Below are 19,978 nucleotides of genomic sequence, written 5' to 3'. Positions count from 1 at the left end.
TAATATTCCATTACCATATACCATATTTAATTTATTCATTTGTTGGTTGGTGGACATTTAAGTTGTTTCCGCTTTGGGGGTATCATGGATACTGCTACTATGAACACTTGTGTGCAGATTTTTATGTGGACATATGTTTTCATTTCAGGAGTGGAATTGCTGGGTCCTATGGTAGCCCTATGTTTAAGTAGTTGAAGAACAGCCTGTTTTCTGAGGTGGCTGTATCATTTTACATTTGCACTGGCAGCATGTGAGGACTCTGTTTTCTCTACAACCTTGACAATGATTATTATTTTTTGACTGTTTCTAGCCATCCTAATGGGTGTGAAGTTATGGTTTTGATTTGTGTTTCCACGATGACTAATTATGTCAAGCATATTTTTTGTGTTTGTTACTGATAAAATCTGGGCTGCAGCTATATTCTACTTAGCTTTGCTAGAAAAGCCAAGAGTACAGGCAGTGCCTGGGTTGAAGGTCGGGTTGAAGGTCAGGTTCAATTGTCAGAGACAACTTTTCCCTTCATTTTCTTCCCCATAGTGGTGATACACTTGACTCACTTGGCTAGGCAGAGCTGGAATCCCCCAAGTTTGCAGTAAGCCAGCCAAACACCAGCTCTGTCCTCTGCTTCTCTCTTCCACCTGCTTTAGGCTTTTTCTTCTCCCGCACCCCAGCCTGGCCACCCCAGACCTTCTTTCACCCCTCAGTATGGCCAGTGCCCATTGGCTCATGTCAGAATGGCTGAGGAGAGTTCAGGGGTCTCAGTCCATTTGGTTAGGCTACAAAGGTCATTCCAGTAAGGGCTGAGTGTGCCTGTAAGCAGATTCTGTGTGATAATGTCTGTTGCAGCAAATGCACGTGCTCTTTTCTTATCTACACCCCCTCGCTGCCTTCTAAGAAGCATGGCAGTGCTAATTGGAAGGCCTTTTGTTCACTGAGTGCAAACAGTCCTCATGCTCTGTGTAATGGCTTCCATAGGCTTGAATACAGTATTGATTTGGGTGTGTAAGTTTAAAGGCAGAAACCGGAAAATTGTAAATTGCCCTCCCTAATTAGAAAGGAGTGGCAAATTGAGTGGTCTTAGGGAAAAATCTAGGAATGGGAGGTAGTAATAGAAGAAATTTAGAGCAGAGGCTGGCACACTTTTCCTTAAGGGCCAGATAGTAAATATTTTAGGTTTTGTGGTCCATTCAGTCTGTCCTGGCTACTCAACTCTGTCATTAGAACGCAAAAGTGAGTCCTAGATGAAAGCTAAATGGGTGGGCTGTTCCAATAAAGCAGGTGGCTGTAGTTTGCTGACCTCTGGGAGGGTTGAAGGGATAAGATGACACAGAGAGAGAAAGGGAGAGAGAGAGAGAGAGATGTCCAGACTAGTAGCTGAAATGTGACACTTTGGAAAAGAGACGCGACTTACAGAAAATTTTTTTGATGTGGACAGATTCTTTATGATGAAAGCAATAAATTGCTGAATGTTTCCTTGTGGCTGGTGAAGGGTGAACACAGAAGCTGTATCTGGGGCAGCCAACAGAAGTAACTAGCAGAAAGTGATGCCCAGCCCAATTCTGGGTGCCCAGGAAACTCTTAGTATAATGTTCAGCTGACTCTGACCAGAACTGACACCGCGATCCAAATGGCAGGCGTCTGACTCTGACTCTGGAACACCCTGAGGTTAGTAAGGAAGTTGTTTGATTTACAAGCCTCCCTCATCTGCTCATCACAAAACCCCATCAGATGGAAACTCTGCTTTCTCCATCAGCACTAACTTTGTCACAGGTTAGTACATGATTGCTTAGTGAGTATTGGAGAGATGAGAAATGGAAGGAGAGGCAAGACTGAGGCAGATGGCCTTTGGAGTGGGGGACCTAGGTGCCAGGGGAGGGAGGGTCCCCTAATGAATGGCAATGTGATCTAACATTGGGTCTAATTATTGGGACAGTGTGGGTGTCACACCCTGGCACTGCTTTCTATCATAGTTTCAGGTTAATTTATTGAGAAATCTGTTCCTGGAGAAATAGATCTACATTTTACCCCCTGCAGAAGTAGAAGTTATATCACACTTTTTCTATGGATTCATTTTATTTGGCTGCTGTGACGTCCTATTTTTCTAGTCATGGGACTGTTGACTTGGTTGCTAAGAAAACAGTCCAAAGACACATCAGCCATTTTTAAAGCTAGTTATTTTGATCATGAAGACCTAGCCAGGACCTTTGGTCTCTTTTGTAGTCTTTGGAAAATTATCTCAAGAGACAGTCCTTTCATAATAGTTTATGTTTTAAATAAATATAAATATTTTGTTCCCTAAACAACGGATTGCCTCACCAGGACATGGGACTCTTCTTAGAATGTGGCAGGTGGCAGGTGTAATGGCTGTCTGGTTACAGAGGCATTGCTGCACATTCTCCTTCCATTTAAAGTGAGATTTCAGGAAAAAAACATTTGAGGCAAACATGATATGAAAGATAATATCTTTGTTACTCAATGAGCTCATGTAAATTTTGAAGAACATTAAGACCCCAGCAGAGGCATGGAGACAGAACAGCTCACAAAAGGGAAATCAGGAAGATGCAACGAACACAACAACCCTAGCACCAGTTAAAAAATTAATGCTAACTCCCAATGGTTAGTCTCATATGGTGTAAATTGGTACTACTCTTTGGAAAACAATCAGGCAAAATGCTTTAAGATTCATAAACATGATCGTGTCTATGATCCAAAATTCTCACTTTTGGAAATCTTTCCTAAGAAAATAATCCAAACAGGGGAAACACCTTATATATTTGAGTGCACTGTATAAGCAAACTAGAAGCTCAACATTAGCAAGATGACATAGCCTATTATCTGATTGATAAACTAATATGCAGCCATCAAAAAACCAGTTACGAAGAACGTGAAAAGCAAAATAAGCAGGATTTAAATGGCACATACAACAAAATACACGTATCACTCCAAAGACTAGCAGGGAATACGCAAAAATCGATTCTTTTCCAGTCTTTGAAGTGATATGGAATTAACAAATTTAAGAGCTTTTTATTACAGAAAATTTCAAACATACATGGAGGGGGAGAAGGTAATAAACTCTCATAAATCCATCACATAGATTACACAATTACTAATTTTTTTCAATATTGGCTTTATAGATATTTTAAAATTTCTAATAGGCAACGATTTTCTAAAAATGCATCACCCACGTGCCATCATCACAACCAGCAAAGTAAATAATTTCTTTTGTGTGTGTGTCTTTTTAAAACATTTGGCACAATTATAAACTTTAAGGAAGATTGTAAGAATGATAGAAAGAATTTCTGCATATTCTTATTTTACAGTCTCCAAATGTTAATGATATATCCCGTTTGTTCTAGTCATCTTCCCCTCCACATAAACACACACATACTATTATTTTTTAAAGCCATTTTCTTAGTTTGTTCCAGCTGCTCCAACAAGAATACTATACCGGGTGGCTTAAACAACAATTATTTATCATAGTTCTGGAGGCTGGGAAGTCCAAGAACAAGGTGCTGGCAAATTCGGTGTCTGATGAGAGTGCACTTCTTGGTTCAGAGAATGACATATCCTTTGCTGTGTCCTCACATGGTGGAAAGGGTGAGGGAGCTCTCTGGGGTCTCTTTTGTAAACACTGATCTCATTCATGAGGGTTCCACCCTTGTGACATAATCATCTCCAAATGCCCACCTCCAAATACCACCACAATGGGGATAAGGTCTCAGTGTATGATTTGGGGGGGGGGGGTACAAACATTTGGTCTAGAGCACCATTTGAGAATAAGTTGCAGATGTGAAGCACTTTATCCCTAAATACCACAGAATGTATTTCCTAAAAACAAAGACATTCTTATGCATAACTGGAGTCCGATGATTACAACCAGGAAATTAACATACGATCACGGACACGTGACCTGTGCAACGATTGCCAAGAGACGACTTTTCGCATTTCAAAATTTCTTCTACATTTATTAGTTGGCTTTCTGTGGTAAGGAAGAGCTTTTTCTTCCTATTGATTGATTCGTTGATATTAGCATGAACTCATAGATTCTTAATTTGTTCAATGAGTTCTTTTCCATTATGCCATTATTTATTTTGGTGTTCTAGTTGTCCCAGATTTGGCCACTGCGAGCCCTGCATGCTGAATTCTGTGTCCGTTTGACATACCTCCATAATATTTTGAGTCCTTCTAACTTTCAGGCACAATAGGATGTTCCAGTTTCATCTTGCGCTTTCCATACTCCAGCCCTGGAATCAGCTGTTTTGTCAAGGAGAGCTGGCTTCTTTTATTAGGGATGGTATTTAGGCTCCAAGATTTGGGTGCTAGGTGTGCTCAATTTTGAGGGGTGTATCATTGCCTCTTGGTGCTCCCAGTAGACTATGTTAGGAAATATATGTACATATACATTCCCACATCCACCCATACACCTCCCCACACACATTAGTCTATATATCTACCTAGATGTTACACTGACACACGTATACATAAAATTTACAAAAGTTTACATTGATGCCTCTAATTCCAATCCAACACCACAGATTTCATTTAGGCTTTTCACTTTACATGGTTGTAACTCCTGTCTTTAATAATCGACTTAGCTATCATTATCCATAATATATTTGTTTATTTGTTCAATCAAGTGATTTGAAGTTTGGACATTTTCTGTCCTCTAATTATGTGGAGAGTTTGAGTTTTGTGCAGTTTTATCTTCCCTCCTCCTTCCCTCCTTCCCTTCCTTCCTTCCTTCCTTCTTTCCTTCCTTCTTTCCTTTTTTCTGTAGATAATGAGGGGAGATTTGGACTTAGTCATTACCATCATCTTGGTTACCAACAATAATGTAACACTATCTAATACCCCATCTGCGTCCAGTTTTCCCTGACTTTTTAATAAAATGTCTTTTTACAGTTAACTTGTTCTAATCAGGATCCAACTTTCACACTTTTCATTTGATGGTAAGTCTCTTACAGCTGTTTATTATTATCTAGTAATTCATAATAGTACCCCTTTTTCATGTCATTTATTTGTGGAAGAACTGATCATCTCTCCTGTGAATCTTTCACATTCTGGTTTTGGCTGATTTTGTCCTAAAAGTGTCACTGAACATACTTCTCTAGCGCCCAGATTTCCTTTAACCAGCAGTTCGACCCAGATACTTGCTCATGTTCAGGTTCAGTTTTGTTTTGTTTTGAAGGGAACCCTTGCTTGATGGCGCTGTGTTCTTCCCATTGCATCGTATCATAAGGAGCATGGTGTCTGGGGGAACCACTCTGAGTGATGACTGCTCAGTCCCCACTGGTAGGTGATGTCAGCTTCCGTTATTACGAAGTCCCTGCCAACTTTTCACCAGATGGACCTTCAGCCATTGATGAATATTGTCTAGATTCATTGTCTTGAGGTGGCAAAACTGTGATTTTTCTAATCTCACATGAATGGCCCTTTAATCTCTGCCCCTCACTTTATATAATATTACAATACACTTGTAATTAAAAATATAAATACATAAGAATGAAAGTGTATATCAGTATCAGTAGTAAGCTGAAGCCAAATGGTATTATCCACATGAAGGATTTTTAATCTCATTTCCCAGATAGCCTCGTTACCATGCCTCTTGAGAGCACACTGAAGTTTCCAAAGGCTGAGGGGTTTATTTTGGGAATGTGTGTGGCCAGTTAAATCCCTTCATAGGGAAGAAGGGAATTAAAATGCACACACCCTATCACTCAACAATCCTACATTGGTGTTAGCTCCAAGAAATTATCTTTCTCAGGGTAATAGCTTTTGTAACCTTAAGACAGAAGTGATTTGGTTTGCCAGTTTAAAGGTAGAAACCAGGAGAGGATTGCAAGGATATTCACTGTAGCAATGTTTGCAATAACAACAAATCATGACAACCTAAATATGAATGGGGGAAGAGAAAAATTGGAGGTAAACCATGCAAACACACGAACAAGATTTGAGCTATCTGAATCAGCAGGGCTAAATCTCAAAACCTTAATGTTGAGTGAAAAAAATCAAGGTACAGAAAACTGCATTTTTTATGCCAGTTTTCAAAATAGAAACATACCAAATGACATTATTTATTTTTTATGGATAGATATGTACCTATGTATGTAAGACTATGAGACATGAGTTGAAGGTGATATGAAACTCATAATAAAGGTAGCCACTAAGTTGAGGGGAGGGTAAAGGATCTTAAATTTACCTAACTTGTTTTAACATTGGTAAAAATATATATACATTTGTAATATACATATATGTACAACTTGTGCAATTAAAAAAAGTATATAAGCACAGAAAAAGATAGAGAAAGTATATACCTAAATAGTCACAATGTTTAATTTTATGGGTCTAAAATATGGGTCACTATTTTTTTCTTTTCCTTTGTATTTTTCTGTTTTTTTTTTAAATTTCCAAAAATTAAAGAAGGGCAGAACCTTGCAGGGCAGCAACAACACTTGTCCAAAAAGACATGCATAGCAGGTCCTTGAAAGGATGACTCTCCCTGGAGCATGATGCTGTGTCCGGACTGGCAGGTGTCACTGGAGTGAGTACCAGCCCTTGGAAGATGGTGTCTGCCAGGGAACTGACGGGCTGCTGCAGTCTGAGGCCACCTGGAGGCCACATCTCCTGATACAAACCTGTCTGCCCTTTTACCAGTGGCAGAACCTGGATCCTCTGACTACTTTTTTCTTTTTCCTCCCTTCCTCCCCAGAGGCTGACAGTATTTCCTCACTGAAGCCCCCAGTACCCACCACTGCCTCTCTCTCTCTCCCTCCAATCTCTGTTGTGAGATTCCAGACTGGCCTTGCACAATGCCATGGTACGTCTGTCATTCCCAGATGTAAAGATTCCCGGCAGTCCCTTATGGAGGGTGGGACAAAATCTAAATAGCTTAGCCTAACACGTGTGGTCCTCTCTTGAATTTGAGTCCAGCCTTAGTGCCTTCATTCCCTCCCCATCCTCCTTCCCTTCCTCCACTCCCTCCCCTACTCCATTCTGCCAACAAAAGCCTCTCACTAGAGCCACAGAGTCCACACGGTGTTTCTCAAAATCATAGCACACTTCCCCATCGCTGGCCTGGAATGGCCCCCTGCCTCTCGGCTCCCATCAGCTTCTCTGTGAGCCTCCTCTGCTCTCGGTAATCTGTTTGCCCTCTGAGTTTCCACGTCATGTATTATCCATGCCCCATGCATTTCTTCCATACCTATTATAAAATAATAATAAAGTGATAGCTACTGCTCCTTGAGTACCTTCATGTCAGGTGCAGACAGAGTTATTAGCCAAAGCCATTAGTTTGATGGAGGGCCAGAGAGATGAGAGGCCAAGGAAGGGCTGGCAAGGTCCCAGACACTAGGTCGTGGCTGGAGATGAGCTTCCTTGGCTTAGGGAATTCCTTGGGCAGAAGAGAGTCAAACACAGAGGGTCTACCTGAGATCGTTTGGGGAGCCGAGATGGGCAATCTGGAAAGAGGTCATTTTTTGCTGTCTAGGAGCAGCCAGGTTTGGGCTACACCCAGGGGCTGTAATAACCACCTTTTTGAGGACCCCTTCTGTGCTGATCCACAGAGGTCCCGGACTCCAGCAACAGGGAGGAGGGGGAAGGCTCCAGCATCACCAGGACTCTCCTGCCCTGGCCCCGCTCCCCTGCCTGCAGAGCAGGCTTTTAAAAGCAAAGAGCCCTGGAGCCCAGCTGCCTCGCTCTGGCCTCTCCTGCCCCCAGTTCAGGGTCTGCCTGCACCTGCAGCTTCCCTTCCTGCAGGCACCCTGATCCTTTGCCTGTTGTTCCAAACGGAGGTGGTGAGGACCCCAGCTGCCCAGGCTCCAACATTCTCTACCTACAGTCTACAGCTGCTGTCTTCTGCCTCCAGCGTCTAGTGATCTCTAGCTCTTTTCTCAAAGGGGTCACCATGTTTCTTGTATCAGGGCCCCAGAGTCTCAGTGGTTTGGAGGGGCAGGGTGGACACCATGCCTTGGCTGGCAGCCTGAACGAGCTCTTATTTAGGGCTCTGCCTATTTGTCCAGGTGACCCACGTGTCCTTCTGAGGTGGGAAGCCCCATGAAAAAGATGGCAGGACCCCTAGGCAGGGCCACTACACTCCTGCCAGAACCATTCGGTTCCCTGGCCCGGTGGCATATCTCACTATTTGCCTTTGAAAAGGCTTGATTCTAGGAAAGCGGAACTTACCCCTAAGATTCTATTGATTCCCTGAGCTAACTTCTGATTGGTCCATTTGTAGTACCTCATTTGCATGGAGCTCACTCCTGGTTGGTCCATTTCTACAAAGTTCATTCTTAATTAGTCAACTCTGTTACATCTTATTTGCATATGATGTGGCAAAGTGTAGACTGGCAGCCTATAAAAGCCTATGTAAACCTACAGACCAGGTCCAGCGCTTGGAGTGTTAACTCCTCTGGGTCCGCTGGTGTAATACACCTGAGTTCTCCAACCCTGTGAGTGCTGCGTGGTCTTTCACCTGGATCCAGGTTGCCGTCACCACTGAGCTGTAACACACTTTGCTGCAACACTTCAGGATGGGGCTCAGAGAAGAAAGAAACAGCACAATTCCCAGGTAGAACCAGAGGGAATTTTCCCTTCATAGATCAGGTGCCAAAGACGGAGACATCCAAGGAGGCTACAAGAGCGTGTCTTGGAGGCAGGGGACCACCTGAAGTTCAGGCTCCCAGCCTCAGGCTGGATGTACCTCCTTTCAAACACACAGCCTCCTGTCAGCCTCTGGTGGCATCAGCCACTTACAGAGAAGCCTTGGGAAAGGCAGTGCCTTTGCAGGGGCGTTCGGAATGCCGTCACCCTCTGGAATGGACGATGAGGGCTTTGCCCATGGCCCTTTTATTTTTACTCCAATGTTTCTAGAGAAAGTCTAATGGCTTCGAGTGCTCCTCTCTGTTCGTGAAATTTAAAAGGGGGAAACAAGAGCACGTATAATTATAATCCCACAGCAGGGCAATTGGCTTGCCTCTGACTATTAGGTCCCATTAAAGATGTAATATCTGTGGTGTCTCAGGAGAAATTCCTACTTATTTATGCTTAGTATTAGGGCAAATATTAGTTAGCATCAAAACAGGATGCAGTTAAGTCCAATCTGATGTCACCAGCCACGCTCGCCTTATAAACCAAATAAGTGGCAATTACTTTCCAGCTGAACTAATAATTTTTTTTTCAAGTGAGTCCATTTTGTGTGCATCAGAAATGTTCACTGAAGGAAGGTGTGTTCCAGGCAAATGTTCAGGGTGTGCTTTTTCATCACACTTTATTTAAATGTACAAACGTAGGCTGTGGGGCGGGCGTCTCTCTCCATCTCCTGGGGTTTTCCTGAGGGACAGTAATTAGGAAATATGACCCAATATAGGAAATGAGCATTACTGCTTTTATGGGGATTTTAAACCAAATGACTCTGCTCCTGGAACCGAAGGAATCGCTCCCTCAGAAGCCCGGCAGGTCGCTCTCTGCCTCCTGGTACTGCAGGCCTTTTGGAAAATGGTGCCTTGGCCTCCTGGAAGGGCCTTTAGTGAGAAAAAGGCAGGAAGGCCCGGAAGAGGGGCAGGACCCTGGGTCAGGAGTGGGTCCAGCACTCAGCCTGGCTGCACATGACCAGGTTGGCTCTCCAGATGGCAGTGTGGGGACAAATCCCCTCCCTCCCGAATTGCAGGCTTTCTAATGGCTGCAACCCTACTTCCTTATGTCAGTCTTTAGCTGCTGGGCTTTCAGCACATTCTCTCAAAACAGAGGGTCCTTATCCCAGGCTTGTCTGCCAAGAACTTCCTGAGGTCACTGATGCCACTCCCACCCAGGACTCTCTGTGCCTTGTTAAATGTCCCCCCGTAGCCCGAACACATCCATTCGGCCCCAGAGGTGCCCACGTGACTGGCCTGTGGGGCTCCCAGAAGGCTGCCCCCAGGCCCAGGGCAGAGCTGGAGTCAATCAGATGGGGCCATTGTCCTTCTGTCCTTCTGGGAGGGCAGCTGCTCTGATTCTGATCCCACCCATGGGCATTTTCTCTGCAGTGGACAGGTGGTCCCAAGCTCCAGCTGGCAGGTATTTGGGGGCCATGAACAGACCTGAGCATCCAAGTGTATGTAAGCCAAGCACCCATCTCCCCTGGGACCCTGGTTCCATGTTTGTGTTTCTGCCCGGCACCCGCCAGGACTGGTCCAAGCCATGAGAAAGTCTACAAGAAAGTCTGTGAGAATTTCAGATTGACTTCCCCTCCCAGGCCCCATCCTCTCTCCATGCACCTCCGTCCTATTACACGACACTGGGCATTCTCCATGGATCAGGCCTGGCAAGGCCCAGATGGCAGATTCAGAGAAGAGTGAAGCCTATGTTCTGCCTACAGAGAACCTGCACTTCTAGTTCAGACTGATGGTAACAGCTCATTAACCTAAGACCACCAGACCGAGACGAGTGCCGTGTGCTAGGGAGAAGGTGGTCTAGGGAGGCATCATAGCCCTTTGGGGAGATCAGGGTAATCTTCAGGAAGGAGGCAGCATTTGAAACCTTAAGGTCAGATACGATTCCTCCATGAGGAGGTGGCTGCCAGGGAGGATGCCCCAAGCAGAGAGAGCTGCAGAAGGAAAGGCGTGGAGGTGGGAAGTGATAAGGGCTTAGACAACGCCAGGTGGGTGGCTAAATTAGTTGTTTTTTTCATTCAAGTGATGGAAACCCATTCTAGTTGCAGAGGCTGATGTCATAGGTTAACATACCAGCCATCATGGGCAAAGAATTGGGGTACAGTGACACAAGGGTTGGGTGGGGCAGAGGTCAGACCCTCCAGGGCATTGCTGGCAGCACCTCTGAGCTGTCACAGGACCAGTGCTGAGCACATTAGCAGGTCAAGTGCTCCCTTGCCAAAACCCACCCTCATTATACCCGGGAAAAGTTCAAATGCCTCTGCTTAGCCTGTCCTAAAAGTCTACTCCGGAGCTACCCTTCTTCCCTCCACCTGCTATTACCCTTTAGAAATTATTTCCTTTGACTAGAGCAGACCCTTCTTTGGGGCTGAGAGAGGCAGGCTGACCAAGCTCACTACAAGTCTCCCTTTTCCAGGAGCACAGAGTTGATATCCCAGGGCAACCTTGCCTCCCTGGCCCATGGGTAGGCACCTGACCAAGCGTACCAACCACATTCATTCTAGGAGCTCAGAGAAGGGCAGAGGCTGGCTCTGGTCCCACAGCAGGGCTCCACAAGGAGGGCCAGCAAGGTCTGGCTGGAGTCATGGATGCTGCTCCTGTAGTGGCCTGCTTCCTGAATCTTGGTTGTTCACATCTTTCTCAGACTCGCTGAGATATGTGTATAGATGTAGATACAAATCTAGATATAGAATCCCTCCGTATCACTTGAAAATAAATATTTAAATGCCAATCACTTCACCCTAAACACTCTGCAAGGTATCTTCTAAGAATGAGCCTAGGACTATCTCAGGGAGTGGAAAAGGCCTGGGATGGGTGTGAAGGCCTGGACTCTGGAGCTGACCCACTGCTGCCCTGGGCCATTTGCTGAGCCCCCAATTACTTATCTGTGAAGTGGGCCCTGAATAACTCCCCAGACCTTCGGCGCGTCACAGACTCTATTGCTAATTTCACTAATCGTCAGAAGCCGGCCACACTGGAGATGCTGGCGGCCAGGTCCAAGCCCCACCAACTTTCTTCTGCAGCCCAGGGTTGGGAGGCAGACTGTTACCAAGAGGGCAATGTCCAATACTAACAAAGAAAGAGAGTGGTTAAGACATATGGCAAGAAAAAAAAATCTTGTAAGGTCTGTATACAGTCATGTGTATTTGGGAACATTTTCTGGCCATGCTGGGCTGGTAGAAATAGAATGTCATGAAACAGCAGAAATCAGTGGATCTTCACAAACACATCACAGTCAGCAGGAAGGACGCGTCTTGGTCAGCAAGATGGCAGGATATACAGGGCTGACAAAGAGGAAGGCACTCTGCAGTTCTGACAGTCTCCCAGCCTCGAGAGGGAGGGAGGTCTGGAGGGAGTCGGCAAGAAGCTGTGTAGGTGACAGCGATGGGCTTCCTTGGGGAGGGCCTGGCCGTGCACTGAGGTGATGCTGAGCCTGGCTTGAGCCGACGCAGAGCCGGGTACCGGCCACTGCATGCTTGTCAGTCAGTATCGTGAGCGCACACTGCCTGCGCTGCAAGCTGGGTGGAGCTGACAGCACCCCTTTCCTGTGGCTGCGCTGAGCTGGCTTCCTCCCGCTGCAGGAGCAGCCGGCTGCCTCGACAGCTCCTCGCAGACCCTCCCAGGGCACAGCCTTTCCCGAGAAAGAGAGCAGGATACAGAAGGACCCCCCTCCAGAGTCCGACCCCATCAGCCTCATTATCCTTTGCCTTGAAACCTTTAAGGGTCACAGCATCTACTTGACAACTATTTTAAGAGCCATATCAGAGAGCAACAGTAACATAGCGGGCTGCCTGGAATTCTTCCCTCGTGTCTGTCTGGGAGCCGACCCAGGAAACACGCCAACGATCTGCCTTCCTGGGAGATGGTCACACACACCCCACAGGCAATAGCTTTTAGGTTTGCCGACAAAGCTCTTTGACTAGAAGAATAACGTAGTATGTCTTCAAAGTAATATTTCCTTGGTCACCTAATCTTAAGACTGGATGAGCCTTCTTTTTAGAAATCACCTAATCAGAGTGGGGCTCAGAGAGGGACATCTGCCTTCCTGGAGCCACTCAGCAGACCATGGGGACTGGGGTCTGATCTGCGGCAGCTCCACCATGGAGGCAGGCATTAGTGAGAGTAAGCCATCAGCTATCTCAGGGGAGGGCTGAGACCTGGCAACCTCATGCTTTGCCCCAGACAGCAGGATGCTGCCGAGGACTCCAGCGCCTAGAGCTATGGGATAGGAAACCCTGAACCACTGAGTTTCTTTCCCAGCTTCCCGACTCTGATGGGGGTGGGGGAGAGTATGGGAGCTGCAGCCCCTCCAGGCTGGCTGAACCACCCCTCCCACCCCAGAATTGGCCACAGTGTGTTCCATATACCAGTCCCTCTGGCCGCACCGCACTTTTTAAAAAATTCTTAATTTTATTTAGGGGTTCTTTTTTTTCTTTGGGGCTTTCTGCAAAACACCCTTTCTTACTCCTCAGCAGCAAAGTTTGCTGCTTTTGAGGTTCCCGAGCTGTGCATGTAGGAGGGCAGGATCATAGCATGACTCTGAGCGTGGGTTATAGCATCACATGGACCTGGGTTCAAATCCCACTCTGTATCACTATTTGACTTGGACAGTCACTAAAAGCCCTAACCTTGGTCCCCTTGTGTGTGAGTTCGTGATAGTTACAGTACCTTCCACGTGGGGCTGTCATGCAGACTAACTGGGATGATGAATTTGAAGTTCGGTGCACTGTGCCTGCTCCACTGTACTGAATCCACCTGTTTCCACCACCGGCTTCGGACACTCGCAGGCAGTCTTGTGGAGAAGGGGAAAGGGGCAAAGAAGCTTTAGTTGTCCAGAGGACCTAAGGTTGTGTCCCAGCTCTGCCAACACATTGTCACCTTGACCTTTCCCGTTAGCCAGAGTCACTTGCCCTCTCGGCCTCAACTTTCCAACACATTCTGGCATTTAACAGTTGCCTGATAGCTGTCTTCCCTGCCGCAGGCATTCTGCTACTTAGAAGAAATTTTTAGGGTCAATGTGAATCTATAGCTTATAACACCTGTTTTATCTTTGATTTTGTGAAACTTGATGCCAGTGTTAATGTTCAGTAAAATTTGGCTGACAGAAATTGAAATGATAAATTAACCACATTTGCCACATGCATTTGGAGATACTCATTCAAGTTCATCAATGAAGCTTTCTAAATGCGGATTCATTATAAGTATGTTCAGATTTATTTATTTGTTTGCTTATTTTTGGTTCCTGAGTCATGCAATAAAGTAGGAGTTTAAGCATCACAAAGAAGACCTGACATAAGGTTGTGGTAGTCATTTCAAAATATAGGTATGTATCAAATCATCACGTTGTACACCTTAAACTTGTGCAATGTTATGTGTCCATTACATCCCAATGACTCTGGAAAAAACCGAGTTTGAATTTATACTAAGACAGAGTGGACACTGTTAAATTTTTTTATGTGAGAAGTAACATGGGTTGCTTTATGTGTTTGATGTGTTTTTGTGTTGCTGTGTTTGCTGCAAGGAGAAGAGATGGAACAGGGAGACCAACTAAAGATATTGAAATAGTCCCAGGAAGAGGTGGTGGTGACTTGGACCAGATTGGTTACAGGGGAGGAGAGCAGCCATGGCTCTTGGGATTTATTGTGATGCCTGGGTATGGTATGACAAGGAGTGAGTCAACGCATGTACCTCCCATGTTAAGGGATGGAGAATTTGAGTGAATGGGCGAGACCAAGAGACAGTCTGCAGGGAAAGGTGAGCCAGGAATCCTATTCCCATCCTGGTAAATTTCAGGTGCCAGCTGGAAATGCAGATGGAGAGGTCAGGAAGGCAGTTGGATGGGGATTCTGCAGGTTGGGAGAGGAACTTGGCTGGAGAGTGAATGTGAGGACCATTAGCATTAGGAGGAGAGTGTAGGGAAGGCCCAGAGAAGAAAGACCAGAAAGGTCTTCAAGTGTTAATGTTGATGGAGTGGATATAACAGAAGGCACAGCCAATGAGCCTGAGAAGGAGAGTTAACTGGGAGAGCAGGAAAGCAAGGATGGTGTGGTCACAGGAGTCAGGAGAGGCATGTGTCAAAAAGAAGAGAGGAAAGACATCATCTTGAGATTCAACTCAGGGTGGGTCTTTGGGACCTAGACAAATGCAATTTCAACAAAGTAATGAAGAGAAACACTCACTTGGAGGGAGCTGAAGAGTCCTGAGCAGGTGAGGAAGAGTAGAAAGCTGGTGTACATGGCCTTTATGCGAGGCTTTGCTAATAAGGGAAGTGGAGAAGTAAGACAGGAGCTGGAGAGTAAGAGGAAAGTCAAGGGACTTTGCGTTGATTTAGAGATGAGACACTGCAGCATTTTTGCGCTGTTGGAAGATCCAGGGGAGAGGGAGACACTGACGCTGTAGGAGAGAAAAAAGGATACCAGAAGAAATTGAAACCTTCAGGAGGTGAGAGGGAACAAGACTGAGGACACAAGAGGAAGGACTGACTCTTCACTTGTGAGAGGAACCATCATGAGATGCTCATCAACCTCTTTATCTTCTGCTCCATAATCGTGGGATATGGGGTTGCCCTGAATCCCAGTGGGGCTTGTCCATTTGGACCAGGGAACAGAGATGCCAGACTCTAGGTCCAAGAGCTGGAACCTTGGAGTAGCTTGGACTCTAGGTCCACGACCTAGCTACTAGTGTAAGCTAGAAAATCTTGGGAAGGAGGTGTCATCCAATCTCCTGCTCTCCCAATTCCCCCCTCAAAGCTATTCAAAGACCTTCCACATTGAGGTGATGGTGAGAGTTTGGGGTGGAAGGAAGCAGGGGATTTTGGAAATGCTCCACCTTCTGCATCCCTCTGAGTAAGTGTAGAATCAGAGAGTACGGAGGATTTGTACTATACTTGCTACAGTGTAGCCCAGGGGTTAACTAGTGAAATCGCCTGTGCCATCCTGGACCAACAGAGAAGTGTGGGTCTGCATCTCTAGGTTTAAGACGGTCAGGGATAGTTCCCTTTCCCCAATACTTTCCCTTGCTTCCCAAGGGAAATACACTGGCTACGCCACAGACCAAGTAGGGTGAGTCCTTTTGAAAGCAAGAGGCTGCCTCAGACCTAACAGAAATTGACACCAAAAAGAGGGCACCTTCCTCCCTTTTTCTCCTCTGTCTTGTAAACCTCAAAGTTCAGCATCAACCCCTGAAGCAATAAGAAATTTTAGAAAAGGAAAAAAAATTCTGATATGATTAAATTTTAAACCTTAAGTGATGAGAAATTACATGTATTCTAAATTGATAGGAAAGCAAATTGATTGTGTCTGAAAGATAGAATCGGTAGGGAGTCAAAAATTAAACTGAGTTGTAAGAATTCAAAGTTTCATTTTTACACGTCTGTGCTGGGTAACTTTCTTTTGCCTCCAGCCCCAGATACACTGCCCATCTTTCTCTACCTGCTCTCTGCTCAGGGAGGCTGATCTGTATAGCCAACATCAATGGTTTTCAATTGCCCTTGGCCACTGGGGAAACCTGGAAGGAGATCAGAAAGATCAGAAGGAAGAGAGTGAGGTTGGGTATTTATTACTCCAGATCCCTCCTTGCAGTTGCCCAGGGCTTTGCTTCTTGATGAAGTTCACAGCCCTTCTCTCAAGATGACCATCTCCACACAACTCTTTCCTTCTCAATCCCTGTAATTCCTCCCTTCTCTTCTCCCTGAAGCCTAGGGTGGTAACATCCTTGAAATACTGGGTGCCATGTTCTATGTTAGCCAGTTGGGTCATATTTTTTATCTGTTGTTCAGTATTTTTTGTGTGGTTTTTTTTTTTGCGTTTTATTATCTGTTTGTTTCATCAGTTACTGAGGGAGATACCTTAAAATCTCCCACTATGATTGTGGATTTGCTATTTCCACTTTAGTTCTCTAGATTCTTCTTGTATATATGTATTTTTTGGCTATCTTAGGTGTAAAATTTTAGGATTATTTTATCTTCTGGTGAAATTTTTCTTATTATGAAATGATCCTTTTTATTTCTAATAACCCTTCTTGCCTCAAAAATCTAATAGAGCTATCTCAGTAGTCTTTTGGTTGGTATTTACATGACATCATTTTCCATCTTTTTAACTGTTCTATATCATATGAAGTGTGTATTTTGTAAGCAGTGTGGTCTTTTTCTCTAGTCTTGTGATCTATATTTTTTAATTGAAATAATTTTTACATTTACACTTACTGCATTTACTGATATATGTAGGTTTGAAACTATCCTTTTCCACTCCTTTCTACTGTCCCATGTTCCTTTTTCCTCTTTTCTTGCCTTCTTTTGTATTAAGTATTTTTTCATCATTCTATTCTTTCCCTTTTATTAGAAAGTTTTTTACTTTTTATGTTACTAATTTTGATGGTTACCCTAGAGATTGCAACTGACTTATTAGCATCTAATATAGAGTCATACATTTACCATTTCCCATACTAAATAAAAATGTTATTTTTTTTTTTAGAGATCACCTTTTTTGTTTTTTTCACTGCTCACTCAAAATCCATTTTAGATGTTTAACAGTGACCAACTTTTACAATCTAGTTGACATTAGCCTCTTTCCTCCCATTTTTCCGATTTTCCTATTTTTTCCCAAAGATTTCTCATGGATTAAATGGAGGTAAATCCTCAACATATCTTCAGATTCTTTTAGTAATATTAAATACTAAGTAATGAACATTCATGTACAAGATTTTTTGTGTGGACATATGTTTGCATTTCTCCTGAGTATATACCTAGGATAGAAATTGCTGAGTCATATGGTAGCTCCATGTTTAACAAAAATGTTATTTTTAAATTCTATCTAATCCTCCTACCTTATGTGTTTTATTGTCATGCATTTCAATTCTATATCTTTTTAAATTCTACAAGGCATTGTTATTATTGCTTTATACAGTCAAGAGTCATTTCTCTTTATTCACACATGTTCTTTCTGTTGCTCATTGTTCTTTTTTGCATTTCTCTGCTTCTATCTGAAATCATTTCCTCTGTCAAAAGAAAATCTTTCAGTGTTCTCTTTAGTGGTCAGTCTGTTGGTGGTACATTCTCTGTTTTTTTGTTTGCCTGAAAATAGCTTTATTTTGCCATTCTTTTTGAAGGATATTTTTGCTGGGTATAGAATTCTAGGTCCACAGTTGATTTCAGAACTTTGAAGATAGAATTCCATTATCCTCTGGCTCCCATTGCTCCTATTGAGAAGTCAGTGTTTGGTCATAATGCTGTACCTCTGAAGGTAGTGTGTCTTTGTTTCCCCCACTGGCTTCTTTAAATATTTTCTAATTGTCTTTGATTTATTACGGTTTTACTTTAATGTGTGTAGACATGGGTTTCTTGGCACTTATCCTACTTGAATTAATCCCCATTTTAAGTCCATTCTTATTGTTTCACTTTAGAGACTGGAAATTTGAGTCAGAGTGAGGATGAAGGATGGTTGATGGTAACTAGACCTCTGAATCTTTTGGATCAGTATTAACCAGCCCCTAACTGTCAGCATCCCACCCTTCTTTATGCCCCCTGGTGCTCTTCAATCTCACTTACCTCCACTATCTTCTCTCTTACTCCAGGGGTTTTTAGTAGAAAATATAAACAGCTTATCATATCAGGAATAGTTTGAGCTGAGAAATATTCTTCCAGATCATTACCATGCTCAGGCTGGTGCGATACATCAGACACTCCCAATCATTTATCGAAAACCCCCTTTTTAGAGATAGTCTAGAACAGCAGTTATGATCCAGCTTCCAGATCAGATCTTGTGGGTTAACATCTCAGCTCTGCCAATCCGTCCCCCACTGAGTGACCTTAGAAAGGTAACCTCTCTATCTCTCCATATCTCATCTGTAAAACAGAGGGCACAAATATTGTCAGCTCAGAGTCGCACTACATCATCATTTTTTTTTCCCTTGAAGAAGCAAAGTAGTTAATACCAAAAAAAAAAAAAAAATTATTGGGACAGTGTCTGGAATAAAGCTTTATATAGTTGTTACTTACCGTGTTTCTTATGTGTAAGAACTTGTCCTTCCCTTTGGGGTTCACACTGTCTTGGGGCTGGTGACCTCGTATAGTGACAGACAATGACCAATACAGGGAATCTGAGTGGCAAAGTTTCAAGGTGAAGCATCCCCGGGGTCTGCTAGTCCAGCAGAGTGGTCTGTACCCAGCAGCATATGTGTGCAGGATGTGCAGAGAGCCAGGCCACTAAGCCAGCTTGTCAGACGTGTTGGTGACACAGTTCCAAGGAAGGAGGATTCTGTTTTGTCCAAATGAGATCATGGGACCAGAGGTGTGAGCTGTTCACTGTCTCTGCACTAACAGAGTCTCAACAGCCATTTGGCTTCGTTTCTACATTTACCAGACACTACAACTCTCATTTTCCCACCCAGCCATTAATAGAAGAGACACCTAGAGCTATTTCAGGGACTATGAAGAACCCCTCAAAGTGGCCAAATTGTTAGCAGCCATGCTTGGAAATAGAGCATAGAAATAAGGCTTCATTCCAGGGCTGCTGCCCTTCTGATATAGTGTCTGTTTTCTTTTTCCCTTGAAGAAGCAAATTAGTGAACACTAAAAAAGTCATCAGAATGGCATATGAAGCAAAGCTCTCTATAGTTGTTACTTGTTGTGTTTATTATGTGCCAGAGCTTGTCCCTGCCTTCAGGGTCACGGGCTGGTGAACACCCAGGAAACAGACGCTCACCTCAGGGTAACCCTTTCGCTGTCTTTATCAATAATGCTTTTCCCTTGGTCCATCAGGGATTGTGAGATACACAGGTTTTGGAGACAGACATGCTCAGGTTTGGATTCTGGTTCCCCTTTGTGTTAACCTCGACAGACCCTCCCAGCTCTCTCCACCCCACCCCTGGTATCTTCAATATGTGCCTCCCAGCACAATTAGAAGGACTTCAGCTGGGCCAAGCGGGGAAGCTCTGGGCAGAATAGCTCATTCCCTAATCCTACCTGCCAAGAAAGCTTTGCACAGTTCCTGATTCCACCTTCCATGGCCTTGCATCTTCTTGACCACTTTGCTTGGAGTCCCTGACCTCCCTTGGGATGTAGCAGTGATGCAGGAGTGCAACATCCCTGAACCGAGCCCAGAGAACCCACTCACACACACATCGTTGAGACAGGTCGGGGAGGACTCACACAGAACATCACCATGTAGACAACTGAAATCACTTACTGATCAGTTTTTCAGAAGTTCCCTCCAGATCCTTCCACTGTTGGCCTGTCCCTCAAGGGCCCCCACTGGCTTCTCACTCCCCTTTTGCTGCTGCAACTCCCTCCTCCTGTCTGCATCAGATAACACAGGAACTCCAGATCCTCCTCCCCA

The 19,978-nt window shown here is 44.4% G+C and overlaps 1 long non-coding RNA gene across 1 annotated transcript; it reads left to right on the top strand.

The window, feature by feature from the left end:
* Positions 1-1,366: 1,366 nt before the first annotated feature.
* LOC116667363 lies at positions 1,367-8,440 on the top strand. Its single transcript, XR_004324250.1, has 3 exons — positions 1,367-1,770; positions 5,189-5,292; positions 6,421-8,440. It is a non-coding gene; the product is annotated as an uncharacterized LOC116667363 (long non-coding RNA).
* The last annotated feature ends 11,538 nt before the right edge of the window (positions 8,441-19,978 follow it).

Source organism: Camelus ferus, chromosome 11, assembly GCF_009834535.1.
Source record: "Camelus ferus isolate YT-003-E chromosome 11, BCGSAC_Cfer_1.0, whole genome shotgun sequence".
Lineage (NCBI taxonomy): Eukaryota > Metazoa > Chordata > Mammalia > Artiodactyla > Camelidae > Camelus > Camelus ferus.
This window is presented reverse-complemented; position numbering and strand designations above follow the sequence as displayed.